General features: G+C 35.9%; 1 protein-coding gene across 4 annotated transcripts in view; it reads right to left on the reverse strand.

The window, feature by feature from the left end:
- The window catches only part of Prkd1 (protein kinase D1), a 318,052-nt gene that overhangs the window by 228,737 nt on the left and 62,861 nt on the right, over nucleotides 1-26,454 (reverse strand). The window contains exon 1 of one of the 4 annotated variants that reach the window (XM_026414351.2): nucleotides 13,220-13,289. The exons of the other annotated variants lie outside the window; for them this stretch is intronic. The gene's annotated coding sequence lies outside the window, so the exon portion shown is untranslated. Of the gene's footprint in view, nucleotides 1-13,219; nucleotides 13,290-26,454 lie in introns of those variants that run through there. 4 annotated transcript variants of the gene reach the window in all.

The following is a 26,454-nucleotide window of genomic DNA, read 5'->3' on the forward strand; positions in this document are numbered from 1 at the left end:
CTCACATACTATGTATTTAAAAAGTAATTATATGAATTTTAATATTAAATTCTATATGTTGAGACAACTTTGTTTTAAACTACATGGATATTGTCAAGCAGGGTTTCTCAGTAAAATCACTTTAGTTAAAGTTTTGTCAAACTGGTTCTACTAGAGACAGAAGCTGGTTCATTGCTCTTGTGGAGCAACTCACATTCATCTGAGCAAACATATAGTTGTACCAAGGGTCTAATTTGTGTAGTCATACCATTTTCTAACTGAGTTATTTCTTGTTTTGTCTGAAAAAAAGGCTGATTTTTTAAAACAGATTTTCCTTTAAGATGATTCTGTCTAGCTTCTTTCATATAGTGCAGGCTTCATTAATTTTCCAATAAAGTCATTATTTTTCATTAACATTAATGATCACACACAATTAATTCTGGATTCAGCTAGCCTGAAATCACAGAAACATACACAATTACTTAATACTTGGTTTTCCAGTTTATAGATTACAAATAAAATAATAATTTTTCTCCTTCAGATTTTTTTCTATTAACTAAATATTAGTGATACTATCTTTTAAGAAGCTTATAAAAATGGCAATCGTAATAGAGGTTTAGTATCCCTTACCTGAGATGCTTTGGACCAGAAGTGGTATGAATTTTGGATTTCTCAGGATTTGGGAATATTTGCATATACACACTGAGATGTCCTGGGAATGAACCCAAGCATAAACATGAAATTTTTTCATGTTTCTTATACACATAGCCTGAAGGTGACTTTATACAATATTTTTAACATGCCTGTGTTTGGATTCAAAGTTGTTAGGGTTGAGGTCAGAGGTGGGAATTTTCCACTTGTGGCATCATGATGGTGCTCCAAAAGTTTCAGATTTGGGGGTGTCAGATTTTCAGATTAGGCATGCTCAAACTACATTAAACCACTAACATCTCTAAAGCAGTTATTATGTGTTGGGCACTATGCTAAGCATTTTACAAGGTTTATTTCACTTAATGTTCATACATACTATTAAGTAAATATCCCCATTTTAGAATGGGGAAAAATGATTCATTCTAGTTAAGTAATTAGTCAAAGATTGTACTGAGAAAGGTGGTGGAGTGTTGGGCAGCAAATTCGAGAGTCAATGTTTAATGCCTTGAATTACAACCTTCTACTACACAGCTGAACTAAGACTTGTTTTCCCCCATAGGGCACAAACTTACTCTTCTCCATTTGTGAGTTCACAATCTGATAAATTAAAATCAACATACAAAGAAATACAAACAAATGTAGGAAAACCAACTAACAAGTCATCTTAAGTAAAAATGTGTCAAATGCTCATGCTGTAAATGCTGTTCCAGTACCCTGAGAAAAATGAATCTATTTTATAGAAATAGTGAGGTAGTTAAAGGAACTGAGAAGCTCAAAACTCCTCATGGCTTTTACTTGGTACCTCAGTTGTGCCGGTAGACACTAATAATACTTTCTATTTCATATTCTATTCCCTGCCTTCATTGGCTTGAATAATTAAAAATAATGTGACAGGTTTAGTTTTAGCCCTTTTATTGGGTGAACGGAGCACACATTACCTCAACAGGCCTAACAGTATAGATGTAAAGAAACAAGTTGTTCTTCCAAAACTTGCCACTTCTCATTTGAAAATTCCTTTCCTCATGGTCCACTGACAAGACTCTAAAGGCTTGCCACCTCTGAGCTTGGCTTTTGAACAAATTATTTTAAAATCCAGCTGTAACCAAGAATATATCTTTCCCATAGTCTGGGATTTCTTTTCATATTTTTATCCTGATAAAACTCAAGATAATATATTAAAAATGAAAATGTATAATACCATTAATAAGGTAGGAAGTAAGTGACATGGGAGATGAGAAGAAAGAGAGAACTCCCCAGATAGATAACCCCCGACAAGGTCCACTGAAGCAGTGCCAGTTAGGCCAGGCTCTCTCTCAGGAGAGGAAGGCTCAACTGAAACAGATTGGAGAAAAGTGGGGATTTCTACCAAAAAGCAGTTTGCTGCATATATCAAACACACCCAGCCAGCTATCAAGTTAAGATGTTTGAAAAGTAAACTGGAGCATATTTGCAGGGCAGCAGCTGGACTTTCAAGACTGAGACTTTGGTATTTTGTTTGGTAAACCTTGAGGAATCACTGAAGAATCTGAACTATGAAATCTGAAGCCAGTGCAGTGACCTAGGAAAATTAATATAACTGGGAGAAGGATGGTACTTGGGGAGTTTATTAAAGGGTTGGGGAAAAGTGGTCACTGGCATTGAGGAGCCCGAGGAACTATTAAGTGCAGTTGTAGGCAAAGAGATCCTCAGATGGCAGGCGGCAGGTGGCAACCTCAGGCGGTAGCACTATACCTATAGAGTTCTCCAGACCACACTAAGGAAGGGGAGCAGCAGCAGCAGCTGGTGCAAATGGTAGGCAATTGGAACTACAACTGCTGAGAAAATCACAGCACCACAGCCTGAAGCCAGCCCTTGGAAGTGGTTTGTCTACTCCTCCTTCTCACTCTCATCGTCAGAAGCCACAGAAAGACAGTTTCCTCTGGAGAGAATCCCATCAGGAAGACCAGCCTCCTCAGAGGACCCAACCTTTAGGTAAGAGGAGGGGGTGGAGGTATTGAAGGCCCTTTGAGGTTAGCAATGCAACACACTTGGCCCAGGGCCAACCAAAAGGCCTATAGGTGGGAAGGCCAAAGCTGGGTGAACTGGACAAGACTGGAATGAAATGCATCTGGAAGGAAGTTACAGGAAGAAAGGGCAGGCCATGTGATGCCAGGAAGTATTTTAAGACCATGATAAGGTCACAGCCATAGGCCCATCACCAGGTTAGCTTGGCTTCTGGGTTGTAAATGCAGTTAAAACAGCTGTATCTAGCTCCTTGCACCGGCTTGAGGAGCCTGGAGAAGTATTAAGTCCAATTGTAGGCAAAGAGCTCCTACCTTAAATGACCCTAAAAACTGAAAAAAAGAGATCATGCACTTTCACACTATAGATAATTCCAATAAATATACTAGTTAAACAAAGGGAAAGGCAACTAAGTACTTTTCCTTCTCATAGGGTTTTTTTTTAAGAATTCAAGATTAAATATTTTCCAAAAATAACAAACAAAAACAAAAAATAATATTAGGCCTCCCTGTTTTCTTACAGATACCTTGATAAAATGTAACTGGGTTCATAATACATAAATCATTGCACTTTCAATCAACTGTTTTCTGATAAATATTAGCTATTACTGCCAGGCATGTTTATTCAGCTTGTGTGTGTAAAGAAGTTTAATATTTAATACTGTAAAAGTAGAGAGGTAATCAAATTCATTTGTATAAACCCTTGAGTGACTAAAAACCTACTTTCAAGAATGACAAATTATGATGAAATGGAGTAGCAGAAAATATTTATTTTTAATGGGCACTTATAATCTATGGCTTTTTCAAGCATAAATTTATACTGAAGTCTACATTTTATCCCTAGAGCTTATATAAGTAAAATAAAATATTGTCATTATTTACAGTAATACATACACTAATGGTAATTCATGTGACTATTCATAACTGAAACACTGATTCTTGATCATCAGTAAGATTAAGTTTTTCTAACTGTAATTATTATGGCACACACATCTACATTTCAGAAAGATTTGACTGAATTTCAAGCATTGTAACTAAAAGCTTCTCTGACTAATCTTGAGTGTGCCAAATTTACCTTCTCAGGACACCAATTTTAAGAAAATGCTGTCTGTTCTCACATTGCTTCTGGCTTTTAAAAACTATATGGATTTCCCAGCAGAGCACAAAACTCTATATCCACATACTAGTTTTTATAAGAAGAAACCTAAGAATCCTTTGAGAAGTGAAATGGATTCTGAGGTTTTTCTGATTTTATAATTCTCTTTCAGATAGGCTTTGTGGGTGGCAAATTTTCTGGTCCCTTAGATAAAGGAAAATGCCTCTATTTCACCCTCCTACGTAAAGTGTGTATATGTGACTATAGGGCTCTAAATTGCTTATCTTTTTTCTTATTTTAATATATAAACCTGCAGACTAGAATAAAACAAATATCCTTGGAACCACCATCCAAATTTCTCCAATCTTAACATTGTGCCATATGAGCTGTAAATCTCTTGTTTCTTAAGCAAATAAATATTACAGGGTAGAATTGAGGACTCATATAAACCCATCATGAAGTTACTTAGAAGTATAAGGTTTTGTTAATGTGATTTCTAGACATATAAAGGATTTTTTTTAGTTAGCTTTTTGCTATTGGATTTTTATTTAATTGTACAGTTGATCACAAATGTTGCCTGTATGACATCAACATTTGGTACTTACTTAATTAGCTTTATGCCACATAATTGCTCCCCTGGTAAATATCCACGACATACTCAAATATGCAGTTTGTTATCTAGTTACTGGGTTCAGGGATCTACATGTGTCCAATTAGATAAAGTTTGCTAATTGTTTTTAAGATCTTCTATGTCCTCACTAGTAAATTTCTAATTTCTGATTCTTTGATCCAATGGTTGTCTCTAAACCAGCAGCATCAGAACCATCTGAGAAATTGCTGGAAATAGAAATCATTAAGCCCCACAACAGACCTATGGAGTCAGAAACCCTCAGAAGTCTGAGGGGAGTTCCCTCAGAAGTCTGTTTTCACAAGTCTTCTAAGTGACTGTGATGCATGATAAAGTCTGAAAAACACTGGTTTCATCTACCAATTACTGAGCAAGTGTGTTAAAAATTCATGCATTCCTATTGTAGATCTGTCTGTTTTTCCTTATAATTCTGTTTGTCTTGTTTAGCTATTTGGATGACATGCTATTTTGATATATACAACATATAAATATTTTATTACTCTGACAAATTATTTCTTTAACATATAATAAAATAATCTTTTTTTCAGTATACTAATTGCCTATCTTTGAACCACATTGTCTTCCAAAACCAAACCAAACTGACATGTCCACAAGATTGTGAGCTGACAGGTATGGAAACAGTCTTTCTGTACCTCTTTTTTTTCTCAATGATGGACTAGACAGAGGATTGGCTATGGGAAAGGGAAGGTATGGGGAGGAAGGAATGACTACTCAAGACTTTGAACAATAAAGGTCATCAAAACAGACAACAAACATGGTGAAACAGGGAAAGTAAGACTGAGAGTCCCAAGCAGGTCACAGAAAGGGCCATTCAGAGAAACAAGGTGTTATTAACCACATTGTATGCCCCGCGATTCATAAGTCCTAACTCCATATACCTCAGTATGTGGCTGAATTTGGATTTGGGGATTTCAAGAGGTAATGATGATGAATGAGGTCGAATGCATAGGTTCTAATCCAATATGACTGATGTCCTTGTAAAAGAGGTCACAACATAGAAAGAAGTACACAGGAAAGAGCATGTAAAGATACAAAGACAAAGTGGCCCATCTAAGAAATCAACCCTGCCTCGATCTTGGAATTTCTGTTGTTTAGGCCACTCAGTTTGTGGATTTCTGTGATGGTAACTCTAGAAATATAAAACAAAATTTAAGTGCAAGGAGGAAACTAGATGCTCCAGACCAAAGCAGCAAAGGACAGAATACACAGCCTAAAAATTGTCCTTGGTAGGCTGGAAAAGTTACACCTTAGTTACAACATCTTAGTTTGTATGTGGTGCTGAGGATCGAACCCGGGCCGCACGCATGCTAGGCGAGCGCACTACCGCTTGAGCCACATCCCCAGCCCTGCTAATTGTTTTTAAGATCTTCTATGTCCTCACTAGTAAATTTCTAACTTCTGGTTCTTTGATCCAATGGTTGTCAAAGTGTGACCTCTAAACCAGCAACACATAAAAATAAGGTATTGTGTCCACCTACAACTTTAAATATAAATAAAAATAAAAACAATGATATAGAAAAGCAACACATTTATTATTGAGCTAGCCATTTATAAATACAATACAAGACTTCAGCTCTGTATGGGATTATGGGTATAGTATTCACATGTATGTGTATCAGATACACAGATATGAGTAAAAACTGGAAGAAGGAAAGCAACTTTTATCCTTATATAGCAGGATAACAGGATATCCTGCAAGTAACAGTAGCTTAAACAAGACTGAAGTTTATTTGTATATCACATTATTGAAAAAGGTCTGGAAGTGGGTAGCCCAGAACTGGAATAAAGACTTTGCAAATTTACCCATGACCCAGGCTCCTTCAAGTTCATTCCTTGCTATCTTGATCCAATGTGGCTGAGGAACTCTCCCTTCACATATCCATTCTGGTAAGAAAGAGGGAGGAAAATAAAAGGAAAAAAGGCACCTCCTTTTTGTTCAGATGATCTTCCATAAACACCAAGCACATTTCTGGGGGGTGGAGAGGGGAGCATGTCAGCCTAACTGTGATTGCTGCTGTTGTTTAATGAAGAAGGGAGAATAAACAAGGAAGACACCTCAAGGCTTTTCTGTGTCCTTCACATTTTCCACAATGACTGGATAGCATTTATACTTCTAAAAAATATAAATATTTTCTCACCTAAGATACATAAAGTTGTTCACTGATACCGAAACGTAAATGGTCTGTAAAGAAAAAAAAGCTTAAGTTAAAGGGGAAAATAACTAAACTATTCAGAGGCTAACTAAATGTCTACTTATCCTAAATATTAAGGAGTTATGCCATATTAGAAATAAAATTCATGCATGTTTAATGTATTTCCCATCTGTAAGCACACTTTCAAAATAACTATTACCAGAAAGGCTTATTCAGGTATAAAATATACTTTTTAAAAAGTTGCACGCTTCTTTTTTCTTTTTCATTGAAGTTCAACATTTGGAAAATATTTAGATAAATTCTAAACTCAAGACAATGAGAGCAAAAATAAGAGGGAAATTCTAAAAATATGAGTAAATAGGGGGCCAGGGTTGTGGCTAACATCCAGTGTAGAGCGTTTGCCTAGCATGTGTTAGTTACCTGTATGCACAATACCTTGCTGAAATTTTACGATCTATAATGGGATGCTGATAAAGCTATTCAATAACATTTCAAGAGCTTATTTTGCCATATGAAATGTAGACATCAACTGTACAATGTGACTGGATTTTAAATAGTAAAATACAAAACCAAAAATCACCTAGAAATAAAGTAAATATGCTATATATGCTTTATACATAGCCAATAAAGTTTCATATTTTGCAACATCCAAGAGAAAGACACCCTGAGCAAAGGGTGAGTGCCAAAGTTTGGAGGCATACATGCTTGAATACCCTACAGCGCTAGAAGAAAAAAGAAAAAACATCACAGACGACAGAGAGATAACCACGGGCTGGATCATACATGACTTCATGGGCCATCTTAAGGGTATTTGGCATTTACTAAGAGTGAGATGAGAAGATATTGGGAAGGTTTATAATAGATCAAGGACATTTGAGAACACACTTTGGAAGGATCATTCCAATTGCTAAAAAGAGAAGAGACCATAGGCCACAGACAGAAGTAGAGAGGTCAGCTAGTCAAGAGACTAGTGGGTAAGGGTGGCAGTGTCAAGAACCAAGGAGTGGTAAAACTGAGGAGGAGTTAAAGTTGGGATGAATTATGAAAGTAGAACTGAAAACTTTGCTGATGGACTGAACATGGGATGGAACTGAAAGAGAATCAAGCCATGTTAATGAAGCCTCATGATGGAGAAAAGCGGCCACCCTAAAGCTCTCAAATTTAAACATTTTGCACCGTTCCACCTTCATATCAAGACCAGTTGCAGGATCAAGACCCAAATCCTTAAGAAAGATAATCTAATTGTCCCAGCCTGAATCATTTTTCCACCTCAGCAGTTTCTGTGACTGCAAAGGGCTCACATTTAATATTACTGGCCTCTTCCACACCTGCCCAGGCAGAAATGTGCCAGGCAAAATTTAATCACAATCAAACCCTCCCTTCATTCTAACCATTGTCCCAAGAACTACGAGGAGGACACTGCTTATATTACCTCATTAATCACCATCACGAGTTGGGGTGATATATAGTTGGGAAAAATAAGATCCATAAATGCTTAACAACATATCACATAGCTGGTTAAATGAAAGAGATAAAAATTTCTGACTCACGAAATCTTATCTAATTTGGCCATTTATAACCCTGACATTCTTTTTTGACAACCACAAATAAGTGATAAGTGTAGATTTCTTTCCCTGGACATCACAATTAAGTATTAAAGGAAATCTTAAAACAAATAGGATCCACTGAGGACATTAATTGTCAAGCACAAATATCAAAAGCAATAATAAGGCCAAAAAAAAAAACTGCAATAAAAGAAATCACTTGAAATTGTTTGTAAGCTCAATAAGGTCTCAGCTATCTATTCTTTTAGGGACTCTGGTCATATATTCCATGTAATAAACTAGCAAGAGGATTTAGTTATTCTTTAAAAAGGTATCTTAAATAGGTATCTTAAACCACAATCCTCTGAATTACCAGCTGCCTAGTGTAGGATTCATGCTTCCACTGTCAAGTCTGAAGGCCCCACTAAATTCCTATGCATGCTCTTAAAGGAAGAGAAGGTGTTTTTAAGATATTGTAACCAATTAACTGAGCTTTAAACCATCTCCTATTCTCTCTCTCTCTCTCTCTCTCTCTCTCTCTCTCTCTCTCTCTCTCTTCCTCCCCCTCCCCCCCTCCTCCTCCCTCCTTCCCTCTCTTTAGGATTCTGGGAAGATGATGGGGGAGAAAGTAACAAGAATCTCTCTTCCACCTAGACAACAATTACACTGGCAGAAGGTGTCTGAGGTAACTATTTTGGAACTCTGGAGTATATTGAAGGCTTCAGATCAGTTTGGGTTTAAATTTGTCAACTTCAGATCTTAGTACAGTAGCAACTACTCATCTGCCATTTCCAGCCCTGTGTCAGGCAGCCATATATATGTTCCAGAACAACTTGTACTTCAAGGAGCTCGGGTGGACAGAAAGGACCCTATGATAAATATTAGGAACCTATGCTCTGATATTAATTGCTGCTTCTGATCAAAAAGTGCAGAGAGGTGGGTGGCCACTGCTGCATCTCTCCCCTTGGTGCAAGTCTCTCTTCCTCTAGCTGAAGTGAATGTCAGGGGATTTATATAACCAGAACTCCCATCTTGACATTTTTCCCCTTTGAGAGGCAGACATGAAAAAGTAGGACATTCAAAAGTGATTGCACATATGGAGAAAATTAGAAAGTAATTGTGCACGCCCAGGAAAAGATGTAGGCTTAGAAGAAATCTAAGATCTTAAGCTTACACCTAAGGCTGATCCTTGGTACAAAGTCAAGCTACAGCAATTAAAAGGAAAAAAAGAAAAAGAAAAAAACCACTAGCCCCTGGGGGAAGGAGCGAATCTGATTTACCCAATTTTCACCACCATCACATCATTAGATTCAAATGCCCAATTTTCAACAACAACAAAGTCACAAAGGATACAAAGAAACAGGAAAGTATGATCTATTTAAAGAGAAAAAAATTATTCAGCAGAAACTGTCCCTAAAAAAAGACATTATGGAAGGTCTACTAGACAAAGGCTTTAAAACAACTTTCCTAAAGATGAAGAATCAGCAAACTTTAAGATAGAACAATGAAATCATCAAGTATGATGAATATAAAGAAAAAGACTGAAGAAAAGTGAATTAAGATTAAAGGAGCTCATCAAGTAGACCAACATATGGACTAAGTAGATCAATATATGCATTAGAGTCTCAAAAGGAGAAGAAAAATGGGCAGAGAGACTATTTGAAGAAATAATAGTTGAAAACCCCAAATTTGATGAAAGACAGAACTATAAACATCCAAGAAGCTTAACAAACTCTAAGTTAAATGAACTCAAAAAGACACACACACATTATAATGAAACTTTTGAAAACCAAAGAAAAAGAGGCAATCTTGTAAGTAGTAAGGGAGAAGCTACTCTTAACATACAAAGGACACTCAAAAAGATTATTAGCAGCAGATTTGTTATCAGAAAGTTTGGAAGCCAAGCCAGATGCATGACACATGCCTGTAATCTCAGCAACTCAAGAGGCTGAGGCAGAAGGATCACAAGTTCAAGGTCAGCCTGGACAATTAGTGAGACCCTGTCTCAAACTAAAAAATAAAAGGGGGGGGGCGGCGGATACATTTCAGTAGTAGAGAGCTTGCAGAGAATGCAGATTCTGGGATCCATCACAGTAACAAAGGAAAAAAAAAAGGTCAATACACTCAAAGTGGAAAAAAATATATATCACTCAAGAATCCTATGGGGACTGGGACTGTGGCTCAGTAGTAAAGCACTCACCTAGCATATGTAAGGCACTGTGTTCGAGCCTCAGCACCACATGAAGATAAACAAATAAAGGTGTTGTCCATCTACAACTAAAAAAGAAAAAAGAATCCTATGTGGCACACACCTGTAATCCCAGTGGCTCAGGAGGCTGAGGCAGGAGGATCATGAGTTCAAAGGCAGCTTCAGCAATTTAGCAAGACCCTGAGCAACTCAGCAAGATCCTGTCTCTAAATAAAATACAAAAAAAAGCTGAGGATGTTGCTCAGTGGTAGAGTGCCCCTGGGTTCAATCTCTGATAGCACCCCACCCTCCAAAAAAAGCAAGGGAGACATCAAGATATAACAGAAGCAGAGATTTTGTTACTAGTATATCTGCCCTTCAAGAACTGTTCAACGTAGACCTGCAGGGTACAATGAATGTATAATAAACAGTAAATTAAAGCCATGAGAAAAAGGCCTCAGTAAAGATAAATATATGAGCAATCTTAAAATCTAGCATTATTGTAACAACAATTTATAACTCTTTTGTTTTAAAATTTTCAATCTAATTAAAGAGATTAAAATGGTAAATGAAGTAGTCTAAAAGCTAATATTATTTTTATTTTGGTTTATAAATCTACATTTTGTTTTCTACATAATTTAAGAGACTAATCATTCAAAGGGATGGTTAGTGTGTATGTTTTGGAGTGAACAGGGCATAAAGATGTAATTATGTAACTTCAACAACGAAAAAGAGTGGGACAGAGCTGATAAAGGGTCAGAGTTTCTGTTTGATACTGAAGTTAAGTTAATATAAATGCAAATTATTATGGTAGAACTTTAAGATATTAAATGCAGCTCTCAAGGTAACCACAAAGAAAATCGCTATACAATATACATGAAAGGAAATTAGGAACTAATTTAAATGTTTCACTATTTTTGAAAAAATTCAAGTAAACACAAAGGAAGACATTTAAAATGTGGAGAGAAAACTTTCATGGCACAAAGAAAACAAAAATGACAAATTCATTCCCTCCTTATCAGTAAATTCTTTCAATGTATATAGATTAAACTCTCCAATCAAAAACACAGAGACTGGCAGAATGAATAGAACCGTGATCGAAGGAGATGCTATGTACAAAGAAACTCCCATTAGACACAAAGACAGAAGTAGACTGAGAGTGAAAGAATGGAGAAAATAGTAATCAAAAAAAGGGCAAATGAACCTATAATAATATCAGACCACACAGACTTTAAGTCAAAAAGAATTCATAAGAAATAAAGGAGGATACCATCTACTAAGGTGCAAAACAGCAAGAAGATAACAACAATGATAAACATTTATGTTCATTATCACATGAAACATAAACTGACAAAATAAAGGGAGAGTCTTCCTCACTCCTAGAATATACTTCTTTACATTCTATTTTATTTCAGTCTTGGATTATAGAATGTGAGACCTAAACTGTACCCTTAAAGACATCTTAATAATAGCTTTTATTACAAACTAGGAAACAAAATTCCATAAAATAAACAAATTTATCAAAAGGTTACATTTCTAGATAGTAGCACAGAAGGAATCATGTATGGGCCATCTAGATTCCTGCCCTTGAGCTCTGTCCACATATTCTTTTGGCCTTCAATGGTGATGAAGTTTCTGATGCAACAGTATATTTGTAGAAGAATCATTCTTGATAATAGAGGACATAGCAAAAACTGTATGCAAATCCACCACAGTGAATCATTCTATTCCTTCAGCTTTGGACTTTGCTAAAACATGCATATCTGGATGACACAATATAAAGAATGCTGCATCTTGGGGCTGGAGTTGTGGCTCAGTGGTAGAGCTCTTGTCTAGTATGTGTGAGGCACTAGGTTCGATTCTCAGCACCACATATAAATAAATAAAGGTCCACTGAAAACTAAATATATTTTAATAAAAAAGAATGCTGCATCCAATACCTCATATCACATATGGAACAAAAGAACTGACTGAGGGGAGGAAGGAAGGGAAGAGGGAGGAACTGCAGAATGAAATTGACCAAATAGGCATGTGTGAATCAAGCATAATGAATCCCACATTTATGTATAATTATAAGACACCAAGAGAAAGAGAGAGAGAGAGAGAGAGAGAGAGAGAGAGAGAGAGAGAGAGACCAGTAGAGTTGAGAAAGGGGTTTAGGGAATGGAAGGAGGAAAAGTAAAAATACTAGGGAAAGAAATGGATCAAATTATATTATGTGCATGTATGAATGTCACAGTGAACCCCACTGTTATGTTTAATTATAATTCACTAATAAAAACATAATAAAAAGAAAAGAAAAGAATTGGCCAACTTGGAAATACTGGAAAACCCAAGAATAGCTGGCAGGTTTGCTGCCAAAGGTAAATCCTGTTGCCACATCCACAAGGAGTTTTCAATTGAAAAAATCCAATCATTCCACATTACAATATAGCAACTGGGGCAGCACTGTTATTCCCCAACTCCTTCAAAAAGAAGGGAAAAAAAATTAAGCAGACAATTGTTGAAATACCTGAATAACTGGTTATTCAACCACAACCAAAGGTCTGTCAGGAGCCCTAAGAATAACAAAAACACTAAAACCACAGGTTTCTCATTAGGTATTTTTATAAGGGATAAAATCAAACAATTAGTGAAACTGTCCTCACATAGAAGGAACACAAAAAAAATAGCTAAATGGTGTGAACACCAGATAAAACTTTCTCTAAAATCTGCAAAGATCAGCCCTGTTAGTACCAAGCATGAAAAGGACCAATGGGGTTGTCACCACAATGCACTAATTCATTGCTCATGTTTCTACTATAAATACTCAAGAGAGGGAATGAACCCAGTTTCCAGCAAGTCCAAGACACAGCCCAAGAACCAGGGGCTCAGAGGCTTATTGGTGTTCTGGAATCTGAGCTACAAGCAGACCTCTGAGCACATCTTTGAGTTTGGTAACATGGGAAAAGTCACTCACCCAGAACTTTCGCTGTCAATCTTTCTTCTCTGTGCCCTGGTCCATCTGCCTAGGGCGTACAGGACAACAGAAGCCACTTAGTTATATCCTGAGTTAGCACAGCTCAAGAGTAACAAGAAAGTAGATCCTCTGAGTCATCACTTATTTCTCTGATAAAAGGTAGAAGGAGAAAAGGACTTCAGTATCAAACAAAGCTGATTTGAATCCCAGCTCTACTTGTTAGGTGTGTAATCTCAGGCAGATGCCATAACCTTCCAGCATCCTGCTTTCTTTATTGGTGAATGTTGTTACTGTGCACCTCACAGGACTGTGGTAAGGGCTGAATGATGTGGAAAGTGTACATGTAAGTTCTAGCATACTTAGTGAACATAATTATCAATACCATTGTTGTTTTGGTCATTGTTACTGGCTCTGCACCTAAACATCCTGGCAGGCCAGGCTACCTACCAGAGTAGCACACACTCTATCCTCACTACCAGTCACCAACACCCAACTTACAAAATACCTTCGGCACCTGCTCTGTCTCTCTTCCTTTATTGGGATAGAAGCTATCACAGAAGAAAACTCCAGAGTTTTTTATTGTATGGGTTTTTTGTTGTTGCTTTTTTTTTCATAAGAAGGGAAAGTTGAAAACCAAGGCTGTGTTACCCTACCTGGAAAAAAGACTGAAAGGCAGTGTGGACCCTCCCAACCTGATGGTCTCCTGCCCCAACTGTTCCTCTACCTTCTATCTACACTTAGCTGTGATAGGCAGCTTAAAACCACAGTTTTTTTTTTTTAATCAATTAATGACTCAAGTGTCCTCTTTAGAAAACACAAGTCCCTTTCTTTGTTCAAGCTACACCTCTGCTCACATGATGCATCTCATCCATTTAAGAGAAGCAGTTCAATCAAACTGCTGCTCCCCTCAGATGGTAACAGAGGAAGAACTCAAGGTAAAGAAAATGTTGGAACATACAGAAGAACACTTTCTAAGGCTAAAACCACTGGGGAGCAGGGGCCGACAAGGGCAGTGTAAGACAAGTCTAGGGTGCTGGAAGTCTAGAGAAGACTGTGAAACCAAAATAGCTTATTTATAAATATGCCCACAGGATGGCTGCCAAGCATCCAGGTAGATTTCTTTCCTGTTTTCTCTGCTATGTCTTGGTTTCTTTTTCTCCCAACAACCAGAATGCTGTCTCCTATCAGTGCCACAGTCATATTTTAACAATGGCTGAAGGGGATTTTTGTGATCTAGCAAGGAATCTTAACTTCATTCAATGTTTGTTTAATAGGAAAATCAGATCTCAATTCATACCAACCATTACATGACTCCCTAAAGCCTGAAAAGCCATCTCTCCTGTTTGAAACAGAAAATTCTGACATTAAATTAGTATATGAACAGATGCATAGATGAATGAATAAATGAAGGGGAACCAAATATATTAAAGGCACTTGCCTACTTAAACTCTCTCTGACCTTAGTTCCGTTTTCTTCTAAGTGCATATCACCATTAGGCCTCGTAATTCATCATCTGTTTCCCTCTGAACAACATCAACTCCTTTGGGGTACAAACTGGAGTTTGCACTACTGTAGTCCTCACCCAGAAAAGTGTCTGGCAAACTGTACATGCCTAATAAACACCTGCTGAATGAGTGAGCTGAATGGGAAATGTCTTTGCAAGATCTTTGAGGGTAAACATTAAGCCTTTAAAATTAAGCCTGATTCCCTTCCTCACTCAGTTCTATATCTCTCACCTCACACCACAAGGACCTGATCGCTTTTTGGACTTGTGATCACTTCTCTTTAAATAATGTCCCACTGATCACTTTGAAAGAGTAGAGATCGTCTGCCATGACGTTGGTTACCTTTGGCTCCACTTCTCCCTGGAATTTCTATTTTAGAAACTGGCAAGCCTTCAAAGAGTTTCCACCTGCACCAAAAGTAGACAAGTCCACACATATAATGGCTTTCTCTGTTTCCCTCCAGGTACTCTAACTCTTTTTCATCTCTTTTTGAAAAGATTTCTGAAGCCAAATCATACAAACTCTAAGATCTTCCCATTTCTTTTTCTGTTAAAAAAAAAAAAATACTGAGAGACTTACTCAATGAGGGAAGGAGTTTACAACCTATTTACACATAAGTCTTCCCCTGGAACCATCCATATCCAATGTTAGAGAAGTTTCCTCTACTTGAATACTGATACATTACCTTTTTCCCCGTAATTGGTTATCACTATTCTTTTAATTATAAAAAGGCATGACTATTAAACCAATGGTAAAATTTTGGTCAAATCTATCCTCTCAGACCAGTGGATTCATTTTTTATACTACTATAAAATAACAAATCATTTCCCCACTTGGAAAGAATTATACATTAAATGTTTGATAATTCCCAAAATAAATCAGGCCATCAACAGTCCAAGCCTAGCTGCTTATAAATCAGATTTAAAATCCTGACAGCAATGATACCTGTATGTTCTGTCACTCAGCTTCCTCATACAGATAAATGAGTGAAATGAGATAAGCTTCATTTTGTCACCATGATTTCACTAGTAAAATTCAAAAATGGAAAGGGAATTTAGTGTCAAACTAATTACTAATAATCATAAAGTTACATAACTTGGTAGTAAACCTTCAAGGCCTAGAAAGGAACTTGTAATTCTTCATTTGGACAAACTGTCCATGAAATAATCATATATATAAAATTAACTATAATATACTCAGTTTAGGACACTCTTTAAAACAATGCACAATTAATCTTTCATATATATCTAAGTGGGTAAACTGATTTTGAATTGAACCAAATATATTAAAGGGTACTTGTGGGGTTTTAGAATATATATTTTTTAATTTTTAATTTTATTTATTTTAATTATTAATATATGAAATGCAATTCAATTCATATTACACAAATAGCACACAATTTTTCACATCTCTAGTTGAACACAGAGTCACACACCATTTGTGTTTTCATACATGTACTTAGAGTAATGATGTCCATCTCATTCCACCGTCTTTCCTACCACTATCCCCCCCACACACAGAATATATTCTTATACAATTCAGTATTAGACAAATCAAGCTCATTAGTAGATAAGAATGGGAAAAAGTACAGGGGCAAGAAGCAATTTTCAAAAACACTATCCAGAATATACATGAATAAATTATATATCCAATCTCCAAAACAAGTATACTTCTTTCTTCTGTGTTATTCCTGTAAAAAATCATAAAAATTATAATACAAGCACCTTACTTTTTTAAACATAACCCACTGTGTGGCACCAAAGTCTCTAACAGAGAAACAAATTTTTCTATAGAAAATATCTAGCTTTATTTTTCCAAACTATGTATGGAGATATCCTGTTAGTTCAAACTAGAGCTCATTCAGTGCAATTATCCTGAGAAGTTGTTGCCTAGTTCTGACACAGAAAAGACCTCTAAAATTCTAGAAATTAAATTTAGACTACTGATAAAATTCCAACGTTTGCATGCATTACAAATGCCTTTCGCAAATTGTCAACCCCATATGTGTTTAAATATTTGCAATTTCAAAAGTGATTTTATAAATATTACCTCTAGCCCTTTGACATGTGTTTCTATTCTCTCTTTACGGATAAGAAAACTGAGGCTTAAATAATTTAAATGATATTCCTAAGGTCACTTGATAAGAAGTTGGTCTCAAATTTAAGTTATTTGACTCTTGTAACAATAGATATTCTACTATACCAACTTTCCAACATTTCCCAGAAAGGCAATTTCAACCAATTATGTATTAATTCTGCAATTAAGCAAGTTACAATTCCACATTGACTAAAAGAATAGACCAGTCTAACATTTAAACTTTAATGAAGCAAGCCTTTCCTTCCATTGTTGTCTTAATATTTTAAAATTATTTAAAAATACACTAAACAAGCCAAATTAAACTCATTTTCAGCCAGAATAAACTACAAATGGCAAAAGTTATAAACTATAATTAACATTTCCTATAATGAGTATAACTTTGGGGGGGTGGTACTAGGGTACCCAGAGGCACTTTATCATTAAGCTACATTCCCCAGCCCGTTTTTATTTTTTTATTTTAAGACAAGATCTCACTAAATTGCTTAGGCTAGCCTTGAACTTGAGAACCTCCTGCCTCAGTCTGCCTTGCCACTGGGATTACAGGTATGTGCCACTGAGCCTGGCTCAAGTATAACTTTTATTGAGTGATAGCTTTGATAGAAATGGAAAGAAGAGAAAGAGACTTTCTCTTGGTTGATGACAATTCCCATGAACTGAGTTGATTTTAGCCTGAAAATCTCTAATAAGAGGTGCATTGAATGACAAATTTTATCCTAACTTATCATATCTAGAAGTTTTTATACTATATATATCTCTACCTCACCTCTTCACCAACTGTTCTCTTTTGACAGCTTTGTAGAGCAAAGTCAGTTAATATTCTGATAAAGACAGTAACATTTTACTAGTTTTGGTTATGTTGACATTCTTCACTGAGAATTTCTTACTGAATGCCTATAAGCATAGTTCAAGGGTTTCTTTTCAATGACCCTTTAAATGGGGAAAAACATACATTCACTAAAGTTGGCAGAAGAGAATCAGTTTAAGAGTCAAAAGTTACTTTTTTTAATAAACAAATTATTTATTTATTTATTTTTTATTTTTGTTGTGCTGCCAATTGAACCCAAGGCCTTGTGCATACAAGGCAAGCACTCTACCAACTGAGCTATATCCCCAGCCCAAGTTACTTATTTTATTTCATACTCAGCCATTTATGTAGGTTCCCTGGGTATTTTCAATAGCTTCCTGTTTGTGTTTTAATTAAGAACAGGTATATATTCTTACTCATATCTCCTTATAATAGAGTATATAAGTTATCAGATATAAAAGTATTTTGAAAAGGACACTAAGGAACAGAAATCAGGGGTTTTATAAAAATGGCAGGTGGCTTGTGTAGTTAAGCACCATTTCCTCAAGAGAACTTTTCCTATCAGCTTGGACTGGGTTAACATGCTCTTTTAATTTCTCTAGCACAAGGTGCCTTTTCTTTCATGGCCACTATTGCAGTAGTAAGTACAATTATTTAACAATCTGTCTTTTCCTATTATACCATTTTTCATTGGTGTTCCCGATTGATATCACAAAGGGACAGGGGTGGTACAGCTCAGTGGTACAGCAGTTACCTACCATGTGTGGGGCCCTAGTATATGTTGGGTCTTCAATCTGAACTTCCCTCTTGCCCTCCCCTGTTTCAGTCCTAACTTCATACTGTTGAAATCATTTTCATTTTCTGGAAATATTCAATTCATTTTACATGTACTCGTTTTTTTCTCTCCAAATCTCTCACTCTACTTTGTTTTTTGTTTTTTGTTTTTAAAGGTGGATTTCAGGATCCACTTTGGCTTTTATCACCAACACTGAAAGCTAGATGCGCCCTAAGAGTTGTCCTGAGAGTTCTTATATGCTCTGGACACAAAATGACTTAGCAATAACTAAAGGAAAAAGAAAAAAATCAAATTAATAGATAGTGTAGAATGAGGCAAAATACATGGCAAAGAAAATGTGACAACTTTCTCCAGCCCTTGGATTTCAAGCCCCTTTGAGCATTCTACAGTCTTACTGCTTTCCACATTTAGATGTTCTCCATTATCTCTGCAGAACTGTATCCTGAAATATATGCTTTTCCCGAAAAACAAAACCAAAAATAATCAGTAAACCATACAGAGTTTTTCAGAGAATCTAAAGTAAAATGATATCTCAAAAAACCACAAAAAGAATAATAGCAGTTTTAGCTACTTTTAAGAAACAATAAGTCTATAAAGATGAATAGCTAAATAATTTTTAAGGCAAACTTGAAGTTAAATGCTATGATAACATTTTTCAATAAACATGTTTGTTTTTAAAATATGGATGTATGGTATCAAAAGGAAATATTTGTTTTGTGAATTAAATAATAGAACTAAGTCACATTAACTAGGACACTTTTGTCAGTACTGGGAAATGACTGACCATATATGAATTCACCTGATAAGGTTAATATTCCTGCCAAGGTAAGAAGATATGCTTTATCCTACAGAAGGAATCAAAGAATTATATATATGTTTTACTCCGTCATCCAACTAGGAGACCCCATACTTAGGTTTTCAAGGTTTCATACAATCTTAACCTATCTGCAAATTAATCCAGTGCTCTCATATTAAACATAGACTCTGACCTAAAAAAAGAAGCACTTTGTATTTGACTTCAAAGTAATATCTCAGACACACCAATGGTCTGAGTTCAATACCTATTATTTCCCACAGACTCTCAGAACTGACATCATAAGAATAAAAGAGAAAAAAAATAACGCAGCTACTTTTTATCTTAATATCATACTTATCTTCAGTGTGTTGTTAGTCATCACAGAGGCTCTGAACAGATACTTACAACGTCTCCTACAACACCAAAAAGTCAAGGAGAAAATATGAGAACACAGGTAAGTCAAGGGATAGTTTGGTAACCAAATGAATCATCTGTAAGATGACTTTGAGAAGAAATAATCTAATTAAAACCCCTCAAGAGCCTGGGATGAATTAGAAAAGGCAGAGAGAAATAAAAGAACTAGGAGAAGAGTCCTGTTAGCCCATGCAAACTACCAGATATCTCTCTGTGAATTCTCTGTTTGAGGAAAGATACTCACAAACTGTGCCTAAGTTTTATCTTGAAGCCACAGGCTTAAATAATTGTATCAGGTTTTTTTCCAAATAGCTATCTCATTGATGAACTGAGAAATCAGAGTAGCCTCTTAATCTCTCTAACCACTTTCTGAATATTTCTAGGACACAAGTCACATGTGCAAACATCTAACTATAAAAATACACACCAAACTGCTACCAACTTATATCTATATTATCAATCCGCCAGGAAGAACTCACAGGGCATATGACTCAAACATGCACAAGACAAGAGAGCTAAGTGCCAGAGAATCACATCTCAATTGCATAATGAAGATGACATTAAGCACCACAAGGGCGGATGACTGCTTGTCTCATCCCCTTTGTAATTATCTCTGGCCTCCAACAAAACAGAACAGGCACTGAACAAACATCTGCTGGATGAATAAGTTTAATAAAATACTGCAAATGAGGAAATCAAACTGGTTATGGTTGTTTTAGTTTTCTGTCTTGCCATTTGCCATGTCTCTGTGCTGCTTTCTGGCAACAGCAGGAAATCCCAAATTCTACGTACCTAGCTACTCTCCAGGTAATACTTACCTATTAAAACATACTCTCTGCTAGTCTTGTGTCTTACTGAGCAAAACACTTATCAACTTCTGTACATCTAAGATTCAATAACAAATGTTGATAATTAAGCCTCATGATACAATATTTTAACCTATAAAGATTACTTTGTGTGTAGTACTCTTTGAATTTAACTTTTTAAAAATCAATTACTTTGTTTTATCTAAAATTTAAAATAAACAAAAGTATCATTGGCTGACCATGATAAATAATTTTTTTATATATGAATCATTCTGACAGTTCATATGACAAGACAAAGTGATACAGGAAACCAGGCATAGAAATTAAGACACTATTTGTCAATATTTCAGAACAACAAAAAAAAATTAGTCTTGAATATTCCACTGTGCTATTCAGGGGTCTAACATATCTCTCTCCATAAGTTTCTCACTGAAATAAGAGGCAACATAATCATTTTATACACAAAGTAATCAAATAAGTAACTTCATAAATAGTAAAATATTAGCACCTTCCAGCATTTCAAACGCGTTGTGTAGCTGGTTTCTATTTGGCAGCTATACATGAGAAAAATTTCTCACTCTTCATCATCAAGTGTTTTCCCATGTCATTCCTATCTAACACACTTCACCGGGAAATGATATCACACAGACCCACAAGGAACAACTGTGCCCTCTAGGTGCTTAAGTCTAGTTGGGAAAATAAGAACTATGGGAGAAAGGATACAACACAGTGAAGTACAAAGAGAGCCACGCAGAACTCTGTCCATGTTCAGGGTATAGACAGCTGACAGAGGATGGTGGGGTTGGAGACAATGAAGAAGAAGACATGGCCATAGTAGGAGACTCCCAAACAGCCTTTCTAGAAAATTAGAAACAATAAGTCAAACAATGTGTTGAGTTTTGAGTTTTGTTCTATTTTGTGGGGGAAAAGGAGCTTGTAGAGACAAGCATGGGCCACAGGAGAGCATGAAAAGAGACTTGTGTACCAAGTGCCTAATGAAAGCGGCACACACTTCAATCTAGCAACCAACCCTCACTTCATCTCACTTGACTCTGGCCTCTTATACCCACAGCCTCACCCCAAAATTATCCTAAGAACTTAAAATCTTTCTAAGACCATCTGGCCAAAATCTTTCATCTTCCTCAAATCCTCAGTCACACTACACATGTTCTTCAATCAGACAGAAACTTCAGACTCAACTCTCTATAAATGCCATCCTGACATAATTCTCTAGAGGGGAAACAGAAAATAATAAAGAAAGCAAATAAATATATACTTAAAACTATGAATGTGCCATAAGGAAAAGAGTATAACAAAAGAGTTACCAGGAAGACCTATATACATAGAGTGGTTGGGGAAAACTATGAGGAGTGACATTTACAATATGACATGATGGATGGGAGGGCACCTTAGCAAAGTACAAGGAACTGGATGTTCCAGACAGAGAGAACTGCAAAGGCCCTCAGTGCAAAGCCTCAGACAAGAAGGATCCTGGCCTCAACTAGCACAGAAAGGCAGCCAGTGTGGCTGGAGCACAGTGGGTAAGAAGTAGAATAGAAAGAGAGTGAGGCTGAAGGGATACAGGAGCCACTTTACACTTTGTGACCTGTGATAAAGACTTTGAACTAAATGCACATTACAATGAGACTTCATTGAAAAGTTTTAAGCAGGAAGGTAAGATGGCCAAATGTGTGTTATTAAAGATGAACATGTCAGGATAAAGATGTGGTTCATGAGGCAGAATAGGTACAGGGATTTCGTCAGGGAGGTTTCTGACACTCAGCCTAACACATAGTCAATGTCCCAATATGAAATTAATGTATAAATAATCCAACAACTCTTGAACCTGGAAGTGACAGACACCGATTACTTTTAGAAGATTAATCTGGCAATATGTTTTAGACTACACTGAATCTGTGGGATGATCTGGAATATCTGAACCACTAAACACATTCAACACTCAACTACGCTTTCTAAAAGTTAAAAATCAAGATTTAGAGGCTTTCCATATTCCAAAACAGTATACAGAATAAAAACCTTATTTATGCAGAAAGGATTAAATTGCTCTGTGTAAGCTGTTCCTTGAGTTTAATAAGACTTTTTTGTTTGTTTATCTTATGTCTGGCCAAGTGTGTTTATGCAAGCGTAGGGAGGGTGCGTATAACGTATGTGTTCAGAGATGCTGAGGACTGATGGTCAATCAAGAAAAATCCATGCTGAAATTGTTAAGAGCTGGGAAGGGAGCCAGTTTGCAATCACTATAGGAACTGCTCGAGCAAATTCCTTGTTGCCACTCTGGTAACGTGCATTCCTCAAAGGATGCCACTTGGCATAGTTTAGTACTCTCTGATGGAAAAGATTTCTCTTCTGAAATCAGTCTGAATTGTTTTTTAAAAGAAGTGTCAATAAAATTAAGCTCAACCTAGTCACTGATTACAGGAACAATAAAAATAAATAGTGGTCCTTGTGCCATAAAGAAGTCTATCAGACATATATGGAAGTACAGCAGAAGAGATTGAGCTCCGAATCTTAACCTCATTGCACTTCTTTTCCATTTAGTTTCCATGGAACCATATAATAGAAGAATAAGGAGTGAAAATCAAATTCTAGTTACGAATATTTCATCAGATGCACTGAGATAGACGGGTTTCCTTAGAATGAAGTGTAGCTTTTCAAAAATACCTATATTTTAAAAAGTAAAAATTGAGATTACTTAGCATACAAATTCACATTCTTTTGCTATTTGCAAATGTCTTCTTGGAACAATGTAACTCTAGGCACAGTAATATCAATTTATTATTCTAGTTTCTATGGAAACATGAATTCTACTTACTGAGGCCAGTCGATATGGACACAGTGCAAGGCAAATGTGCTTAGGGACAAATCATATAATTTATATCTCTAGTAAAATAGGCTCTTAGCTATAAGAGAAAAACTGGATTAAAAAGTACTGTGGAATGTTCTCTGGAGTTATTAGCTACTAACACCATTATGAAAACAAAAGTAAAATCACAATCCTATATTTTAGAATCCTACATTTAGAATCTAGCATGTACAAACAAGCATCAAGTATAGAAAAATGAAGGCTAAGAACAAACAACTGAACACTCATTTTGTATAAAAAAATTAATTTAAAAATGGAAAAATATAAACATTTACATATGTTGAACACTCCTTTGTTCAATAAATCTCAGTATCCAAAAATGAACAGGAGCCTCATAAATAAAGTCATATAAATAAGAATACATGCAGTACTTTTTACTGTTAGTTTTAAAGAATTTGAGAGCTAAAGGGAGAGAATTACATAAAAGTATAAATACGTTAACATCAATCTGCAAATATTTGTTAGGACTTAGTATGCGCTAAACATTATGCTAAGGTCTATTAAGAAGAAAAAAAACTGAGCTGTAATTTATTATGACTAGAATTTTTGTGCATTCCTGTTGTGCCATTTTCTAAGATAATCATCAGGGGACATAAAATAGATAAAACACCAATCTAGCAAAATTCAAACTGTTTGCAATATAATTTATGGGCAACACATGCTACTGAATTGGCATTACAAGATAAGATGAAAACTGGGCCAAATGAACAGTGCAGACATGTGTGCTAAGAGTTTTCAGAAGAGAGATCAATCAGGCTCAGTTGGTAGGAGTTTTCATAAATGAAGCAAAAACTGACTTGGGTATGAATAATAAATGGACAGGAATTGAGAAGTAGATGTAATTGACAAAGGGCATAGGCAGGAATTTAGAAGGCTAATCAGGGCCTTGAAGCAGGCCTAAGAGTTTAGTTTTGCAGGGGAAGGAAATAATAATGGAGAGCGCCTGGGGCCAGGAAAGGAAATGCATCAGTGGGCAAGGGTGTTCACTTCGGAGTGATAGAAATGTTCCGGAACTAGAGGAAGGTGGTGGTCTCACAAACATGTGAATACTATGTGATGCTATGGTATGTTTCACATTAACAAATAAGTTTTTAATATTGATAACACTGATTATTATTCTTGTGAACTGCCAAATAATGAAAACATATTAACATCTGACTGCATAGAAATAAAAAATAATGTTGGAAACTACATATAATAAAAGCTATACATTCTCAAAATATAATAGTATAGGAAAATATTTAATGACATAGAAACAGATTCACAGGGTATTGTTGCTGTGTTTTTTTTTTTAAAAAGCAAATCCCAAAACTGCTTACCATATAAAATATATACTTTAAAAAAGACAGAGATTGTGTAGTCCCAAATGTAAAAAATATGTTATTTCTGAATGTTGGGATCATGAGTGATTTACATTTTCTCCTTCTCATTACAAACACCTAAAAAGTTACTTTAAGTGGGAGGGAAAGGGAGGGGGCAGGGGGTTAGCAAGGATGGTGGAATGTGATGGTTATCATTATCCAAAAACATGTATGAGGACACAAATTGGGTATCAACATACTTTATATACAAACAGAGATATGAAAATTTGTGGTATATTGTATAATAAGAATTGTAATGCAAAAAAAAAAACAAACTACACGTATAAAGACATGAACTGGCGTGAACATACTTTATATACTAAGATATGAAGAATTGTGCTCTCTATGTGTAATAAGGATTGTTATGCATTCCGCTGTTGTGTATTTAAAAAAAATAAAAGCAATTTTTTTAAAAAAAGAATGTTTTCATGTAAAATACAGAATTTTATTTAGAACTGACACATTGCAAATACAGAATTTAGCAAGATGGTTCAGATATTTTTCTAGATAGACCCAGGCATAAAGGAACATATTCACACACAATATGCTACTTTTACCGAGCAACTTAAAACATCTGCTGGAACTAAAATGGGCTTTAGGTGAATAGTTTGCTCCAAAGCACATGTAAATTTTCAGTGACTTTCATTCTATTCTTTTAATCTCATATTTATTCTCAACTCTGCCCCAGAAACACAATATGAAAACTAGCCTGTTTTGATATCAGTTTTACGCTTTTACAATCCTATCAAGCAGCATTGACTCTCATGTAGCCCATGGTCCTCCTCCTTGTCTTCTGGCCTATAATATTTTTCTTTGAAGGTATTGCCACAGGAAGGGCTCTTTCTCTCAAAAAATGAAGTCCACCATCATTGTTCCCCTCCCCATTTCCTCATTTTTAATGATCCTCCTTGAAACTGGTTAACTTATGACACTAAAATCATCAACTGCAGCTGATTTTCATTTCTCCTTATTACTGCCAAGGTGGGGCAAAAATAAAGGCAATCAAGTGAAACCCTTGGTTCAGATTTCCTCCATATTTCATGAAATCCATCAAACAAATGCCCAGATTATATTTCACAGTAAGATGAGCAAAAGCACACCTCTTCAGCTGTAGCCCCTTTCCAAGTGCATTCATGGATGCCAAAATCAGAACCCACAGTTCAGGAGCTGCACACAGTTGCATCTTGTTTTGAGTTTTTGTTTGCAAACTGTCAGTAAGATCAGAATAAATTGCATGATATGCAGTCCAATATGTATATTCTTGAGCACATCTCAATGTATCCACCAAAAAATATTCATAGCTGCAGGTGTACAAAAAAAAAGGCAGAATTATGGCTTGATTTGCCTTGATAAGCATGGCAATTTTCTGTACACTTTTCATAAACTGCTAATCAATTTCAGCTCAAAATAGATTGAAACACCCAACAGATTGCTGCCATAGTCCACAAATGTTTGTCATTTGTAAGCTGTGGCAATAATGTGAATTCTAAGGAGGGAAACTGCAACTGAACTATACCTTGGGAAAAAAATCCTTTCATTTGCCTTGTAATAACCCCCAAAGAAATGTTAAGAATTATTTTGAAATTCCAGATTGTTTTTCCTACTACATCTAAGAGTTCTGCTTGTCACATTGTAATATTACACATCTATGGTAAATATGGTTATAAATGTATTATATTTAGGACTCAATGTAATCACTGACATTAAGGAACCAGAGATCACATCTGTACTGTTTAATATTCCTCTAAAATACAATTACAGACTTTAGCTC

The sequence above is a fragment of the Urocitellus parryii genome, chromosome 6, assembly GCF_045843805.1.
Source record: "Urocitellus parryii isolate mUroPar1 chromosome 6, mUroPar1.hap1, whole genome shotgun sequence".
Classification (NCBI taxonomy): Eukaryota; Metazoa; Chordata; class Mammalia; order Rodentia; family Sciuridae; genus Urocitellus; species Urocitellus parryii.